Here is a 17915-nt window from a genome sequence, read left to right as displayed (position 1 = left end):
ACAAAATAGTTGAGTCTAAATCTGGCTCTGGATTCATAGTTCTCAAACAATTCTCTACTAAAAAAGAAACCTCAAATACACTCTCTTGCTCTTTCATTTTAAAAATTGGCATGTCATCACTACTTTGTAAGGACAGTATGTTTTTTAAGAGGAAATAAAGCACTTCTTGGTGCTGTTTAGCAAGTCAATAGAGGAATGGGAATCAAACCAAGACTTCAGAATACCTCTGTAGAACTAAGAAGGATTCTGCCCATATTCTTTGTAAAACACACTGCCAAAAGATGCATGGGGAAAATCTATCCCCATCTGTATAGAACATATTTTGTTTTTGAAGTGTAAGCGTTAGTTCTTTTAAATGAAACCCAAAATAGGAGATAATTATTATGTACATAACCCTACCTCAGAGTAGTATAAATGTTGAACTATTAAATATGTATTATGAATTTGAAATTATAGTCCCCTCAGTGACCATAACCTAGTTGTCAGGTAAATATGTAGGAGTTTGTGATATTTTATACAATGCAATGCTGTGTGCCGTAAAAGAATATAATGTTGCTTACTAGTGGCTTTTGGAGTTATTTTAGTTTGAAAGTTTAAAGTTTATGCCACCACAATCTGAATTGATTTGCTTTTAATAATAAATTCACAGCTCTATTTTGCTTTATGATCATAATTATTTATGCTAAACTTTTGTCCAATGAAAAGGACAAGACAAGCAAGTAAAAGAGGTCATATATTTTTACTAATTTTTTAATTGAAATTAATACTTTGTTACTCTCCAGTATACCATCAAAATGAAATCCAAATTTAATTTCATAATAATGCATCTATAATGTGGAAGAAATTGTGCTAGTGACTGTAGGAAAGGAAAAAATGAATAAATTACAAATGTTGCTGCTTTAGGAATTAATGCCCTAGGAATTAATAATCAAGCAGCTAAATAATATGATTACATGCATGAAACAAGAGAGCCTTAGGGAAGAGCCCCAAGAGAATACAGAAGAGGGAATAGTCACATCAACCTGGGGGCTTAGAAAAGGCTAGATTTAAGAGGGTGAACTGATCTGAGTTTACAGGAATTAGTAAAATTTCGACATGAGATTTCTATATAGAGAGATTGTATTTTATTTTATTTTTTTATTTTTTTTTGAGGAAGATTAGCCCTGAGCTAACATCTGCCACCCATCCTCCTGTTTTTGCTGAGGACGACTGGCCCTGATCTAACATCCGTGCCCATCTTCCTCTACTTTATATGTGGGACGCCTACCACAGCATAGCTTGCCAAGCGGTGCCATGTCTACACTGGGCTCCAAACCGGCGAACCCCAGGCCGTCGAAGCGGAAAGTGCCAACTTAACCGCTGGACCACCAGGCCTGCTCCAGATAGATTGTATTTTAGCATATCACAATTACATTAGGAACTAGGATGTGGTTTCAAAATGGCTTTTCTATGCAATCAGCTCCTTTGATTCTAAATCCAGGTAGGACTCTCTCTATAATGATGTTGGTAAAAATTTAAAAGTAGCTACCTTCTTAACATCAGTGTTTCAGTTCGGAATCATGAGGAACCATGAATAAACGCACATTCCAAACCCATATATCTTTGCCATCAGTGTATATCCATGCAGATACAAACAGACACACACATACGTATATGGGACTAGGCTGCAAGCTCTCTTAAAGACAGGGACAGGCCTATGGTAGTTCATCTCTCTACTATTTACAAAGCTCGTATATAGCAAAGTGCTAAGTGTAGGGATTCAAAAGTTGAAAAAGACAGGAACCTTCAAGAGAAATAACTCTAAGTGCTCTTTTCTTCAAAGTACAGGCAGTTCCAAGAGACATCATCAGTACATCCACTCCAGTGGGACTGGGAAGGAAGAATGGATCTCTTAGTTGAGAGATAAAAAATGCTTAAATATTGACCAGATAACGTGTGTAAAGTGGTGGGGAGGTGTATTCTAATCTGCATAAAAAGGAAATCATTTTAAGTTAGAAAATACACAAATTTGAGAAACTGACATTAGCCATATATTCTGGTACTTTATAATTTATTTTAAGGATACCAGATATTGGATGGAAAACTTCTAAGCCTCATTACATAGAACAAAATTGAAAGAATGTAAGAAGAAATTTATAAACCCATCATATCTGGGAGATCATAATATAATTCTTTCAGAAATTGATATATCAAGCAGAATAGAAGTAACATGAATACAGAAGTTTTAAACACAACACAGTAAAAGGTTGATCTAATGGTCTTGTGTAGATCACTATATCCACAAATAGGAATATACGTTATTTTCAATCACACATGGAATCTTTTTTAAACATGATAAAATCCAAAAATAAAACAGTGATTTAAAAAAGCATGTTGTTAAAGGATAGATAGGAAGTTAATGAAACGGGATCAAAGCAGGATACACAGGAGAGTTGAACTGTGTATTTATTGTTTTAATTCTTTAATTTTTTTTTTGGAAAAAGAAACAAAATGTTGAGGGTTGATAAAGCTTGGTCATAAGCGCATGGGTTTTCATTATATTTTTTATAGTTTCTTATGAACATGAACTATTTAATAATTGAAATAAAAAGGGTTGGATATAATGGGAAAAGCATGTAAGAAAACAAAGATGAAGGAAGCAGAGAGAAGGTAGATTTCCAGAAGAATGTGGTTATGGAATCTATGAGAAGGAAGGAAGTGTTCTAAAGAGGAAATGATCACTAATAAAATAATATGAAATTTTTGTGAACTATCCAGTAAGATAATTAACACACTCATACAACACATATGCAATTAAGCTGTAGATGAAGACGATTTTGTTGAGAGATGTTTAATATATTGATGTGGGCAAATGCCAGATTTCCATGCATTGCAGAATGACTGGGCAGTGAAGAAAGGTCATATGCACAGCTCTTCACACAAGACTAACTGTAGGAAAGGAGGAGACTGGAGATTAGCTAGTGGGAGCTAAGCAAGGTTGTTTTTTAATTTTTTTAAGTGATTGGAAAATCCTTGAAATCATTTAAATGTTGATGAAATGAAACTAACAGAAAGATGAGATGATTATAGTTGTTGGATGAGGTAAAAAATAGAGTGGAGTCATTAAGAAGAAAGAGTTTAACGAGATCTAGAGTATCATTACAGAGACTGACCTGGGGCTGGTAGTTCCTGTCAGTACATGGTAATATATGTTTCATTACTTTATCACACATCAATAAGAATATTTATTTGCACTTCTCTGAACAAACATATTTTAAAAGATTTTTTAAAAAATCACTGTATTACCCTATTCATTGTTGAAAGCTACTAGAATATTTCTAGTTTCATTGGTCAAGATTTTATTTCAAAAGTGTCAAGTAATTGCCTACTAAAAAATAGTCAAGGAAGATAATTTATGTTGGTTTCAGTATTATAAAATGTCACAGTTTATCTCTGCTAATATTTTTTGCTTTAAAGTCTGTGGCTAGGACTATGCCACTATTCTTTTGGCTAGTATTTGTATGGTAAACTGTTACTCATATTTTCCTTTCACGTTCTGTATTCTTATATTTACCGTAGGTTTCCTATTAGCATGGTACAGTTGGTTTTCTTGTTCTTTTTTGGTGGTGTTGTTTTTGTTTTTTCTCTGATCTAGTCCTGTGTCTTTTAATCGTAACATTTAGCCTAGTGACATTAACATAATAAATATAGTTGGTTTTAAATCTACCATCTCCAGTTTCCATCTACAGATCTACCATCCACAATTATATCAGCTCTTCTTTCTTCTTCTTTCTTGCCTTCTTTTGGGTTAATCATTACTTTTTATTTGATTTCTCCTCCACTATTAGCTTACTAGTTATAATTCTTTTGTTATTATTTTCGTAAGTTATTATATTAATTTATTATTATTTCAATTTATTATTATTTCATCTTTACTGTATTCAAAACTAAGGTACAGACTACCTTAAATTATACTTTTACCATATTCTGGACAATACAAGAACATTACAACACTTTGCTTCCATTTATCCTCTCCCTTATTTCACACTATTTTGTCATTTGAAAAAGTCTACATACATTTTAAATCCCATGTAGCCAACACCATCCAACAGAGGGCTTCCAACAGCAAGCATCTGCAAGTAGTTGCCTAATGACTTTTTTTACCTCCGCCAAACCTACTTCACCTGCACACAGAGAAGGCTAAAATGCCACGGAGTTAACAATTCAACCAAAGAATAAAGCATTGATGGATAAAGAACCCAGCTTTCAGCGACTGCGCTGTTTGCTTGGGAAATCTCTGAGATATGCTCTGTACTGTCTCTCAGAGTTGTCTCATAGGACTGAGCTCCAATTGTACCGTATTTTTGAAGAGTAAGCTATCAGTTCTATTGTTGCCCTTTGAAGGAAACATGTCTTTTATCTCTGTCTGCTATTAAATTTTTCTTCTTGTCTTAGGTTTCAGTAGTTTCACGCTGCCGTGCCTGGATGTGGTTTTCTTTGTGTTTATTCCTCTTAGGGTTCACTGAGTTTCTTGAATGTGTGGAGTGGTATCTTTCATCAGTTTTAGAAATTCTCAAACGTTCTCTCTTTAAATCCTACTTCAACCCCATTGTCTTTTTCCTCTTTTTGTAGGACTCCAATTACATATTAGACTTTTCCATTATAGTCCATATATTCCTAATGTACTTTCTTGTATTTTTCATCCTTCTTTTTTCTTTTCATCTTGCTTCAGTTTGGAGAGCTTCTTCAGACTTATCTTCTAGTTTATTACATTTCTCTTCTGCTATATGTTATATAGAATTCTTAATTTCATTTATTGTATTTTTCACCTTGATGACTTACAGTTGATTACTTCCATAAAGCACACTAGCAAAATACTCTTTTTAATCATATTTTTAAAAAACCATACCCAACACCCCAATATTTTTATATTTATAGGATTTTTAATAAATATTTTTTCTTGTTACGCAGTCCTTTTTCCTGTTTTGCAGCATATTTCACATTTTTTATTTGAATGATGGATGGACATTTTGTATGAAACATATATGGCCTCTGAATGTTATTGTCTTCCTCTGAGAGGACTTAATTTTCATCCGGCTTGCAAATCAAGTATGAGCCGCAGATAGAGGACTACAATTTCATCAGTGATCATAGGCATTATACATCTAAAATCCTATTTAAGCATATGATATCCATGAATATTTCTTGAATACAACTTTAATAAATCATGGAAAGGATTTTCAAGCAAAAAACTTCAGACACTTGCATAAGTTGTAAAAATCTTACAAATACTTACTGTAAACACATTAGTTCATTCTAGTACAGCAGCATTATGTACAGAGATCTGGAAAACTGTATTTAAGAACAGGTTGGCTTTTCTTGGGTGTGTTTATGGGCCAATGTGGCTCCTGAGAAATAGGATTATAACGGGTCTACAGGAGAAGTTATGCAATAGTCCTTAGGAGTGAATGTATAGTGTGGATAGGATTCCTAGTGCACTACGTGCTATAATGTTTTATATGTGTATATACACACACACACACATATATATACACATATATATGATATGTTTTATATTTATGTACATATTTATAAGGGATATGATATATCTATCTAGTTTATATTATATATTTTATACATGAAATATTTTCATATATGAACTTATATGATTAAAATTATTTTTATAGATTAAAACATGTTCAAAACCCTCTCTTCCATTTCAATATCTTTTAGGAATCTGCTTTAGGAAGCAAACTGTTGTAAAATAGATTGTACCTTCCTCCCACAGAAACATCGTTAAAACTAGAGGCTGATACCAAAGAATTGGTATAAATTATCAATATAAAAATCTATGTACTAAAAGAAAAGAAAAAAGATATTTTTATAAAATTGAATGTAATGAAATCGTGTCCTTGGTCCCAGAACATTGACATAAGAGTGTACCTTTATAAGAGATTTCAACTTACAAGATGGAAAGTGATTATAAAAGTGTACTACAGGGGCTGGCCTAGTGGCACAGTGGTTAAGTTTGCATGTTCTGCTTCAGTGGCCCAGTGTTCGCTGGTTCATATCCTGGGTGTGGACCTACACACTTGCTTGTCCAGCCATGCTGTGGCAGACGTCCCACATATAAATGAGAGGAAGATGGACATGGATGTTAGCTCAGGGCCAGTCTTCCTCAGCAAAAAAGAGGAGGATGGTGGCAGGTGTTAGCTCAGGGCTAATCTTCCTCAAAAAATAAATAAATAAATAAGTGTACTACAGATGCCAAAGGACCATCCCCTCCAAAGAACAAGAGCCATGTAATAGAGACATTGCAGATTTGGGAGGTAAAGAGTAGATTTCTTCCTCAAGTATCAGGAACTTCCCTAAAAGGTCTGCAGTGTTGAAAACTTAGAAAAATTAACTTTATAAGAAAACATGAGTGGGCAAGAATAAAATTAAAGAATTTTTCCAGAGTCTAGAATAATTGGACTGACTCCTCTTGCCTTGCCATTGGTCCTGAAAAATCAGAATCTCACCAGAAAGACCATTTTTAAATGCCCTGCCCTGATATACAAAATCTATATGTTTAACATTAAAAAAATTAAATCTCTGCTTGACTGCTGCAGGCTATTTGGAGTAGCTTGTATCAAAAAAGGCCCCACCTGAGAAAAACAAAGACAGCTAGATTTTTTTTAAAGGGAGACATTGGAAAACAAGCAAAGCATCCAGGAAGGGAGAACTTGAGGGACCAGGATCTCTGAGAGAAAGAAATCAGAGGGATGAGTCTAACATTCTAGGTGAAATTACTCCTCTAGGCATTTGCCAAATGCTGGGCATACGAAAGACAAGGGCAGAAGACCAAGCAGAAAGCCCTTACTAAGAGGCTGAAAATGCTGAGTAGAGCTTTATAATCTCGTTCTCCTGGGGAGACAACACCTGAATTTGAGGCTCGACAAGAAAGAGGGGCCCTTGTAAACATTACTAGGTCTCAGTTCAGGGGCTTAAAAAGACCTTTTAAAAATGTTTTCCATGTTTAATTCCCTATATATGTATAGATATAAAACCCTGGAGCACCAACAGGCCTATTCAGATTACACCGACATAACAGTCATTTAAACTTTTTCTAACAAGCCAATTGCTAGAACTCTGTTTCATAAAAGTCCCCCTGGTCCACAATCAACCTATACTTAACATGATTTATCACAACCATGTGTACGGTGCTGCCAGGGTATTCAAAATAATATGACTAGAGTATCAAAAATTTCTCAAAATACTTTATCAAACTTTTGTTTAAGAACTATTCATGCCTGTCATATTTTCCAATAGACTTCTAGATATCTTTTGTCTGTATGCAGTCAGCAAATATAAGATAATACATTTTTTAAAATCTTTGAACTAATGTGTAAAATAACAACTTTCTTCATTATTTCCAAACATCACATATCCTGGAAAAAGCAATCTACCAAAGGTGAGACAGTGGTTGTTCAGTTCTTTTAATAAAAATAGCTTTATCTTTTTTGAAATATTGGTGGTTATTCCTAGAATCACAATGACTAGATCCGTGCTACCCTGAGTTCTTCCTGAGAGGATGGAAATCTTTCTACGTCCAGCTCTAGAATCTAGGAGATACAAAGCAATTTGGGCGCTATTATTCACTTGCACAAATGTTTATTAAATATCTATAATGTGCCAAAAATATACTTGACATTATGGGGATACAAAGTACACACATGATAATACTCTTCTCCCAGAATCTTAGATTCCTATAAAAAATTGTTCCCAAAATGATTTGAGAGAGTTTTAAAAGCTATGATAAAACAGTCACAACAAGAAGCTATAAAAATAACTTCCATTGAGTATTATTTTTTTATTATGTGCTGGGCCTTATGCTCAGTTGTTTAAATCTAATCCTCACAATTATGAGATAGATACTTTGCATGCCAATTTAAAAATTGTGGATCCTGAGACATTATGTGTAAATAATTTAGAAAAGTTCACAAGGCTATTTTCTTGCAACGATCCTAACCATTATCCTGGAAATTGAAAAGTTAAAAATAAAAGTAATGAAAACAAGATGATGATTTTGAAAAGCAGGATATTTCTACTGTGTGCCTGGACTTCTGCTAATATATGCTGGATTATTCCAACTTCCACCTCCATAATCAACCACATTCAGTCGACTCAGGTTACACAAATCTCAGCAGAGATCTGATCATTTTGATAAAGCAGAAAAACATCTGGGCTCTCCTTATGGCTGCCTCCGTGTCCTCGGAAGTATTCAGCAATGTATTTGTTCATTTGAAGAAAAAAAGCTCCTTCCCCTAAATTAGAGTAATCCAGCAATGTAATATAATGTGTGAGATTCTATCATCATTCATAGCAAATACACACGCATACCACTGTGAGATTGAGACAGCCATGATACTAGATTTGAGCTCCAAGTTCAAATATTTAATCAGGGATTGTTCTTTTAATCCTTAAGATAAAACAAAAAACATGTAAAACAAAAGTTTCACTGCTTCATTATACGAAGTCACAATGCAGAGTCATAATGCATCATAATGCAGTGTTGCATGAGAATATCCTTTCTTTAAAACTCAAAAGTCCTATAGCGCTCTCTTTTGAGAGTGAGAGACAGGGTTACCAAGAGTAAGCTACCTACCACAACCATTTATTGTACTATTGATTGACATGACTAAATGTATTAATTTACAGGTTAATGACTCCAACTTAAAAATGATCTCTCAACTAGAGAGAAAATTTTGAAAACAAGTTAGTTAACATCTGCCTTTCACATCTGGTTAGATTCTTCAAATAAGTTTTTCAAAGTGCTTAGTGGTGACTTTTCTGTTTTCAATTGCTTTCTCTGTCTGAAGGGAAAAAAACCCATCTAAGTGTTTTCAAACATGTAGCGGTGGTAGATACAAGAAATGGAATGAGGTACTTTAAATTAATAATTTGGAACTAGAGTAAATTTGGGCAGGCATCTGACTAGAAAGGTTTGACAGATAGAAAGTTCGCTATATTTGACATTCAAACAAGCAGTCAATATTTAAAAAGAAGAGAAGTTCTTTCCCTTGTTTTTGAAATATTGATTTGGGGAGAAAATAAGTTGTTAGGAGGAGCTCCAGCTTCTTGAAGTTCAAATCTGTGCGCATTTCAAAGCTGTCTCAAGGAACACAGATATCAGTCGCCCTGTATAGATAAAAAGCATAAATACATTAGAAATGAGAAATAATTATCTTGCACTTCAGGCCCAATATAAACATGAAAAAGCTTAATTGATATGGATAACTCCCAGAAAGTAAAGAATACGAACGTGCTTATGATTATAGAAATATCTAGGCATGAGCAAAAACCAAAACAAAACATGGATTTTTTTTCTTGTTAATAAAGTAAACATTACCCTTTGTCCACTATTCAATATTGTTTATATATAAATGCACACTATGCATGTAGATATTTTCCTCAATTTGAAAAATAGTTTCTTTTGTCCAGAATTCATAAACAAGAGGAAAAACATTGTTTACTTTGTAGTTTAATCCTAAAGCTCAAAATTCATTTTATTTTCAAAGTAGAGCTAAAAGAATCAGTAAGAATAATTTAAAGAAAGATTTTTTTTCCTCAACTTTCTGAATAACTTTTTGAGCTTGTAGAATATTCCAAAAGATGTAAGTAATCGTGACCTAATCTCTAAGAACTCTGCACACTTTAAAAATCACACATTTTTCATAGCGTGGTTATTACACCTGCATGTAATCAGAAGCTTTTCTGTTTCCTTTGTAGAAGTTCTTTCTACCTTTCCTCAAATATGCAAGTTCACCAGGTGTTTGGAATGTTAGTTTCGTAGCAGAGTTATGAAATCTTAATGGTGCTTTTTCTCCCTGTCACTTTGAACTAACTTCTTCATCTGTGCTGAAACAGACTTGTGGGTAGTGCATTTGTTATATTCATGGTAATCTAAAATATCTTCCATTTACTTCAAACATGACTATCTTTTCTTTGAGAAAAAAAGAATGAAAGGAAATAATTGTCCTCAGCCCAGAGCCATGGTTTCAATTTTCTTCTTCTTTAGAAACCATAGTCATTTTTGCTGTAGTTTTTATTTTTTCATCCTATCATTGGTTCTCCCTGATTTTTCTTTTGAAAGTTCAGTAAGGACTTTCAAAAAATAGTTTTAATAAGCAACAGATAAAGACTTGTTGAGAAATATATCAAGTCTATAATCCAAAATTGGAATGAACTTATAAAAGTGATCCTAAAAAGGAAAGTAGGATCATGTATAAGGAGTAGCCTTTAAAAAAAAAAAAATCAACTTTCCCTATATCTCTTAATCAACCAGCTGGAAATTTCAATTAAAGATGATGAATGATGTGGATAGCAAAGAACATGATCTACCTATCTGATCCAGTAATGGGAAAAAGAGAGACGACACAAAAGGTGACTCAATGATACCTGAGAGTTGTCCCAATAATAGTGTAAATATATCTGTGGCCAAGTTAACACAGAATTCAATGAAAGCATGATACCGATTGTTACACTCCAGGTTGTATCTATTTAATGGATAATTTTGAATATTTCTTTATAGTTTTCTTTATAAATCTATATTTTATATATACATAATTATGTAAAAATATTTGCAAGGGAGTAGGAGATTTTGGGAAGATGACAATAGTTGTTTACAGAAGAGAATCATGAAGAATAGATTACTATGGCTATGCAGGAGGGTGAAAAATCTTTGTGAGGAGTCATTGTTTTGAGAAACAAGGAGCCAAAATATTTATTCAAGAAGGTTTTAGTGAGCATCTGTCAAGGCATGGCGTAAGTTGAGCGTTTGAGATCAAAGTGAAAGTCTCTATCCTCTCAAGAAGCTTCTAAGAAGTTGGGGATACAAGATAACAATAGCTTTAGAAAGCACCAATGATGCAGATACATCTCTCAAACACGATATCAAGTGAGAAAAGCCAGACACAAAAGAAGTACTTATATCAAAGGTTTAATTAACATAATGTATAAAATAGGCAAAACCAGTCTATCCTTTAGAAAGTTACAATAGTAGGTACTTTTGAAGGATGTCATTACAGAAGATGACACAAGGAAGGGTGTTGGCAATATTCTGTTTCTTGATCTGGGTTCACAGTTATGTGCATTTCTGTATAATTCATCAAAGTATGTGCTTATTTATATGATGAGATTTTTATTCTGTAAATTATAGTTCAAAATAGTGCTAGATGTATTAAATGACAAAAAATTAGCTTAGGATTAAGCACAGCACTCTTTTTTTTAATTGATACCCTTTTTTGGTAAAGAAGATTGGCTCTGAGCTAACATCTGCAACTTACCTCGGTAACATAGGGAGACCACATTATTCAAGAAAAAAATAATTATGTACAGTTAAAGGAATAAAGATAGAGGCTGTGCAGATACATAGGATAGAATAAAACCAGGCATGCGCAGGCGGCTGTGTTCATGTCTTGAGGAGCAATGTGGCTAGTTCTCAGGAACTGAAAATCTGTGTAGCTTTGGCTTTCACTTGCGCCACTAGAAGCTGGAGGCTGGCATTCCCCTCGCCCATTGACTGAGGTTTGTCCTGGGCACGTAGCGAGCCAGAAAGGCCTCAGGAAGAGAAGATGAAGGCCCGTGCTTCGCGTGGGAAGCCATGAGGGTGCTGGGGATCGTCCACAGCTATCATTTCCTTCAGGGCTGAGAAATAAAGGGAAACTTTACAAAGAGTACAAACTGGCAAAAATGAGCTCTGAGGCCACAACTGGCTCTGGAAAGACAAGAGCAGATGTTCCAGAAAATTACTGGCTTGAAAAGCCCAACGACTTGAAACTGACTTCAACCTGGTCTGTTTCACCCAAATCTTCCTGGTGTCCCACTCCCCTTCTGAAACGCATGCCCCGAAATCACTCAGGTTCCAACCTTAGCCTTATCTCTATGAAAAACAGCAAAATAAACAAAACAAAACTTTCTCAAGTCTCCTTTATCGGATGTTGTTTGGAACTCTGTTCTTAGCAGTGTTTTTCCCTTGCCAGGCAACAATATAAATAAATTCCGTGTGTTTGACGTAGGTTTTTCTGGTGTTGGGATGAGGAATGAATGGAACCAGGCCCTCCTCTCTCTCTGTCTCTGAAGTATATTCTATTGCTTAAATTTGCATAATTCACATATGAATAATGCTTCTTGCCATTAGTATTTTTCATATCATGATCTCTTTATCCTCTTTGTTTTCCTGCCATTTGAAATCCTATTTTCTTATATTGTTGTACAAATTCTTCATTGTAAAGAATGTTACCCCTTTTTTCTAGTGTATTCAGCTCAGGTACACTCTTAGTTTATTGCTAACTTTTAAATTTTTTCTATATTATTGGATATAGAAAATTATTTAATTTAATTTTGTTCCATCTATTTAATTTTCCTTTGTTGCTTTGTTATTTTCTAAAATTTTTCTAAAATTTCTAAAGTTCTCTTTGTTTAGTTTTGGCACATGTCTTTATAGTTTACCATAGATCTTACGATTGCATCACAGGTTTTTAAATAAAACTTTTTATTTTTGATTTATAAAAATTATATGTAATACTTAAATGCGTTCTTATCTTAAACAGTGGGTAAGTATAGTTAAATTTCCAGTTTTTCCAATACTATTATCCTGAATGTTTCTCAAATACTACTGTTTCCAGAGGCAATTACAGATAAAAGATTGATGTTTATCCTTTTCTAACATGTTCCATGAAATAAGTTATATAGTTATGTTTTTTAAGTTTGTTTTATTTAGTATAAATGAACATATGTCTTATATATTGTTCTTTCATTTGGTTTCTTATTTACTAATACACTCTGAAGTTGATTCCACGTGAGTACACAGACCAGCCTTGTTCTGCTGTTGTGTAGGTGCACTGTAATTTATTTAACCACACACTCATGATGGAAAGATATTTCCTTTACAATCATTTTCACGTGTCAAGAATTAGAATTTTGCTATATATATTTTTACATAGAGAACAGAAATTTTGTAGGATACCTAGGAATGGAATTGCTAAATCAATGTATTTGAACACATTAAATTTGCAGGAAACTGCTAAATAGTTCAGTGAAAAGGCTGTTCCAATTTATAATTTTGTGAACGATGCAGTATCTTATTTATTTCATGATTAATGTTTAAATATCTAAGTGAAAAAAATTGATATTTCAGTGTTGCGATATTTAAATTTCCCTGAATAATTGGTTTAGATCATACTTTTGTAAATATGTGTCATATTTTATTTGGGGAGCAGGCTGTTTATCTTTTTAAAATTTTTTATTGATTTATAGAAGACCTTTCAACATTGAATATAATAGTACTTACAATACAGAATTATTTATGTAGCCACCTTTATTATCTTTTCTATGATTTCTGGGTTTGGTGTTTACTTAGAAAGACTTCTCCACTCCAAAATTATTTTTCTAACTTATATCCTTCTGAACAAATGCCTTTGTATCTATATTCAACATTTATATACATTTATGTATATTAAACCATACAACAATTCTAAATGAATTGAAATTTACTTTTCAATCCATCTGAAATTTTCTATATGGTTTGAATAACTAGAAGAACATTTACTGAATAACTTACAGTTTTCCGTCTGGCTGGAATCCTGCCTTTGTCAGTAAGTAAATTTTCGGAAATAGACAAGTCAATTTTTAGGATTGGATTCTGTTCCCTTGTGTGCTTATTGCAGTTACTGACTCTTTTACTCCTATCATTTCACAGTAATCTTTGATCCTTGGAAAAGATGTCTCCTTCACTGTTCACTTTTTGCAAAACTGTTTAGGATATTTATCTTCACTTTCTCTTTCAAATATAATTACTTTCATAAAAATTCCTTTCGTGGTATTGTTCAGAAGTACATTGAAATATATGGATTTATTTGGGTAAACTGGCATCTTTAGAATTTTTAGTCTTTTCATCCAGGGTTTTGGCATGTCTCTCCCTCTATGAGATCTTTTAGGGCCTTTGGTGAAGTAGTATTGTTTTCATCTAATTAAGCTTGCATCCTTCTGCTAGTTTTATTCTTAAATATTCTATATATTTTTGTGACTAGACTTTACATTTTCTAATTGCATATACTTATACATTATTTAATAGTGATATCTAGGAAAGTTACTTATTTGAGTGCAGCAGACTACTTTTCACATACCTTAGTAAAAAATTGCTTTTAAGTAGCTAACCAAAGAGTGCCAACATCATTTCATTTTTTAAGTAATTGCCCTTTTCCCAATTGACCCAGTTGCTTCCTTAATCGTATGTGTCAATATTATTAATTCCCAAAACATAAATTATTTTCTGCTTATTGTATCTTTATAATATGTTATGGGATTATGACCCCTTTGTTTTATTTTTAGCTATATGATTTTTAAAAGGAATTTAAGATAACTTTTCCAAATTTCTAAAATAAATAAAAAATTATAATTCAGGTTGGAATTGTGTTATTTTTTAAGAACTTATATTTCCAATGTTCAAACTTTCCAGTCCATAACCTCTAAATGCTAATCTTCTAATTTCTTTCTTTTTAATATATTTGATATTTGAAGTTTTAATTTCTTTTTTCATATATGACCCATACTTTTATTCCCAGATTATCCCAATTATTTTTATGACTATATATGCCATTGTGAATGAGGGAGTTTTCCATTATATATTTCTAACTAATCTTTGCAGATTATAAAAATTATTGATTTCCATGTCAGGATTTTTCTTGTACCCATCTATCCACATAAACTTTAAACTAATCCTTTTTTATAAATCTAATTATTTATCATTTAAATATTGAGCAGAATGTTATACTTTCTATAAATAAAGACACTTCCCTCCTCATTTAACTTTTTTCTCTTTTATGTCTTCATACATAAGCTATAATGTTTAGAATAATACAGATAATGCAGGTGATGTTGGGTATCATCTCTTTGTTCTGGAATTGGGAAGAACGCCTCTGATGTGGTAGTTATTCTTATACTAGGGTCACAAACCCCTTTAAATATCTTGTAAGAACTATAAATCTTGTTTTTTATGATGACATAAAAATTCTTGGACAAATTCACAAAATCCAAGTGTTTATTAAAGACTCTCAAAACCATTTACCCTAAATTACTAGATATGGACATTTTTCATACCTGATAGTTATGTATTTTTATTTGAACTTACAAATATGTGAAGTGATGAAGCAGATTCATTCTATTATTATCAGTATATGTACACGATGTGTTTAGATTTATCATAACAAGAATAGTATTGTTAATATTAAAACATAATGAAAATCTACTGTGGGTGACCTCGAGTTAGAAAATGGTTATGCATCTGTTAATATAGCTTGTATTTTAAGTCACTGTTTCACTTGCCAATTTTGATACAGAATCCAAATTTGATCAAGTAATTTTGAAGTGACATTATTTAAACTGCATGAGAAAGTAGCATATTCTTGAATAGAAAGTATTTAAGAACACACTTGACTCCATTGGCACTATTTTTAGTACCATAAACATGCATAATCATATTGATAATTCTACTTGGGGAAAAATCAACTCAATAGTCACCTTTACCCAGAATAGAGGCCCCACACAGCAGGAAGATACTAAATAGGGATAAAATAAATATGGCTAATTGGCTGGTCAACTTTCTGAGTTCTCTGAAGTTGATAGCAGGATATTACATAAAGTCCTTAAGCTATCCCATGATTTCTTTATTTTCAGAGTCCTTAGACTTTTTTAAACTACCATCCTTATTTTCTCATCAGAGATAAAGCAATATTATACTGGTACCAATGTCTTGAAAGCAGTATCTTTGTCTTTTGGATATTTATAATCTGGTGCAAATACAGCTGCTGAAGCAGAACGTGTGACAATTAAGTGATACTCTGTTTTCATATTTCTATAATCTCTGACCTGGGAGTATGTTTATTGTGCTTATCTGAGAAATGAGCTTCATCTCTGTCATGTCCCATCCAGCTCTGCTTCCTATCTCCAAATCAATAGAACTTAAAAGTGCCTTGTAATAGTTACAGTATGTTTCTCCAGGGAGAAAGTGTTGTGTTAGGGTTTTGATGGTTTTTAACACTACACCAAGTTCATTTGACAATGAATTGAAAGCTGAACAGTGCACTAAGCCATGCTGGTAATTTAATACTAGCCTTGGAATATTGGCTTTCAATCTCGGACAGGAAGCTGTTATTTGTGAAAACTGGCCTAAGCTTGTTCTCATATTATCAGTTTATTTCCTTCATGAGAAAGAGATTAAGAAGTAATACCTTACTATAAACATGTTAGGGTCTTATCATTGTTACTGTTGATAACGTTTTTGAGATTTAATTTCTAAGACGACTAGTGGATAATAATTCTTCATTAACACCATTCACCCTACTTCTACCTCTCTCACAATTGCTTTAATTCTCTAGTATTAAAACTGGCCAGAAGACATTGCCTCAAATCTCACTTCTTCCCTATTACCCTTAGGAGCACAAATAGGTCATTTCAATGATCTAAGAAGCCGTTCCTTCAACTATAAGAGGAAATAATGATGAAATGATTTTGGTCAAATCTAACTTGCTGTAAAAATGCCATTGTCTTGATTTTGTTGTCCTTATCTGTAAGAACCCTGTACTGTAGCATCTCACATGGGCAGCTTACTGGAATCTTTCCTGACCTTATAAGTTTCCATTTCTAATAGACAACATTTCTGTCTCAGGAAATCCTATACAGTAAACCTATAACAAGAGAAGTTCGAGGTCAACGTAGTGCATAGTTAAGATGATCTAATTGGAGGAACTGATGAAAAATTTTTAATTTCTAATATTAAATATGTCATAATAATTATAGAAATAAGAAGAACTATTATGGAAATCCAGGGATGCCAAGAACCCTTCCAGAATTGAGCGATACCCTAGGGATGAAAATATGGAATGTCCACTGATAGAAGTAGAAAAGAGAACTTACAAGGATTCCTTCCTCAGGAGCTTTCCTATGGGTCTTGGAGCTCTGCTGAAGAGGCAAGAGTGCGGGAAGCACGCTGTGAACGCTGAGGGTCCTTTACACTGCAGAAAGCTTTTCATGACCAGTTCCTTGATGAGAACCAATCTGTCTGATAAATCACAAAGTGACAATTTAAAATTACCATAGTGGATATTAACTAGATACTAGAGGTGCTTTGGGGAAGTAATAATTTGGATTTAACTCCTGCTAATTTTATATATGTTGGGAAATTTACCGGAAAATAATTTGCATGAAGTCTAGATTTGGTGCCCCTCTGATACATTTATATCTGCTTCAGTTTACTAATCTAAGGATAAAATGGTGATAAAACACAAACCAAGCAAGCAGCAAACATAAAAACAAATGCCACCTCATTATGCTTGAGAGTTTATTGTCCTCATCTTTGTTTAGTCGTGTTTCGGTTAATGAAGGGAATGGTTAAACAGTTTGAACATCTTTGCTCACTGTTAGGAAGAAATGTTTTTAAAATTTAGAATCCAAAATATAAGAAAAAAGACTTGAAATAAATATTTCAACAGGTTAAATTCTCATGGGGAAATAAAAGGTCAAAGGAATTTTCTGACCTATTTCAACGGATAAGAAGATATAAATATTTCCCATCCTTAAACCTAGGGGAAGAAATATTGGGTAGATAAATAGTTGCTTAATGTGAAAAAATTGTGCAAGTCTCAGTAAACACATTAAGAAGATGGAGTGGGATAGAGTAGAAAAATATTTAAAATAAGCAAGAAGTACTTCATGAACTACCTTAAGATTAGAGGCCTCATTTAGAAAATTGTAAATTTCTAAATATAGCCAGGCAGAAAATTGTTACTGTTTAGAAGGGAGTGGTTAAGAAGCTGTGTCATTTTAATGAGACCAATCAGGGGAAAGCAGACTAGCTAAATTCCTTATACAAGGGAAATCTTGGTCAGAAAGTGTAT

Source organism: Equus przewalskii, chromosome 2, assembly GCF_037783145.1.
Source record: "Equus przewalskii isolate Varuska chromosome 2, EquPr2, whole genome shotgun sequence".
Taxonomy (NCBI): domain Eukaryota; kingdom Metazoa; phylum Chordata; class Mammalia; order Perissodactyla; family Equidae; genus Equus; species Equus przewalskii.
The sequence above is the reverse complement of the archived record's forward strand: the minus strand, read 5'-3'. Positions refer to the sequence as shown.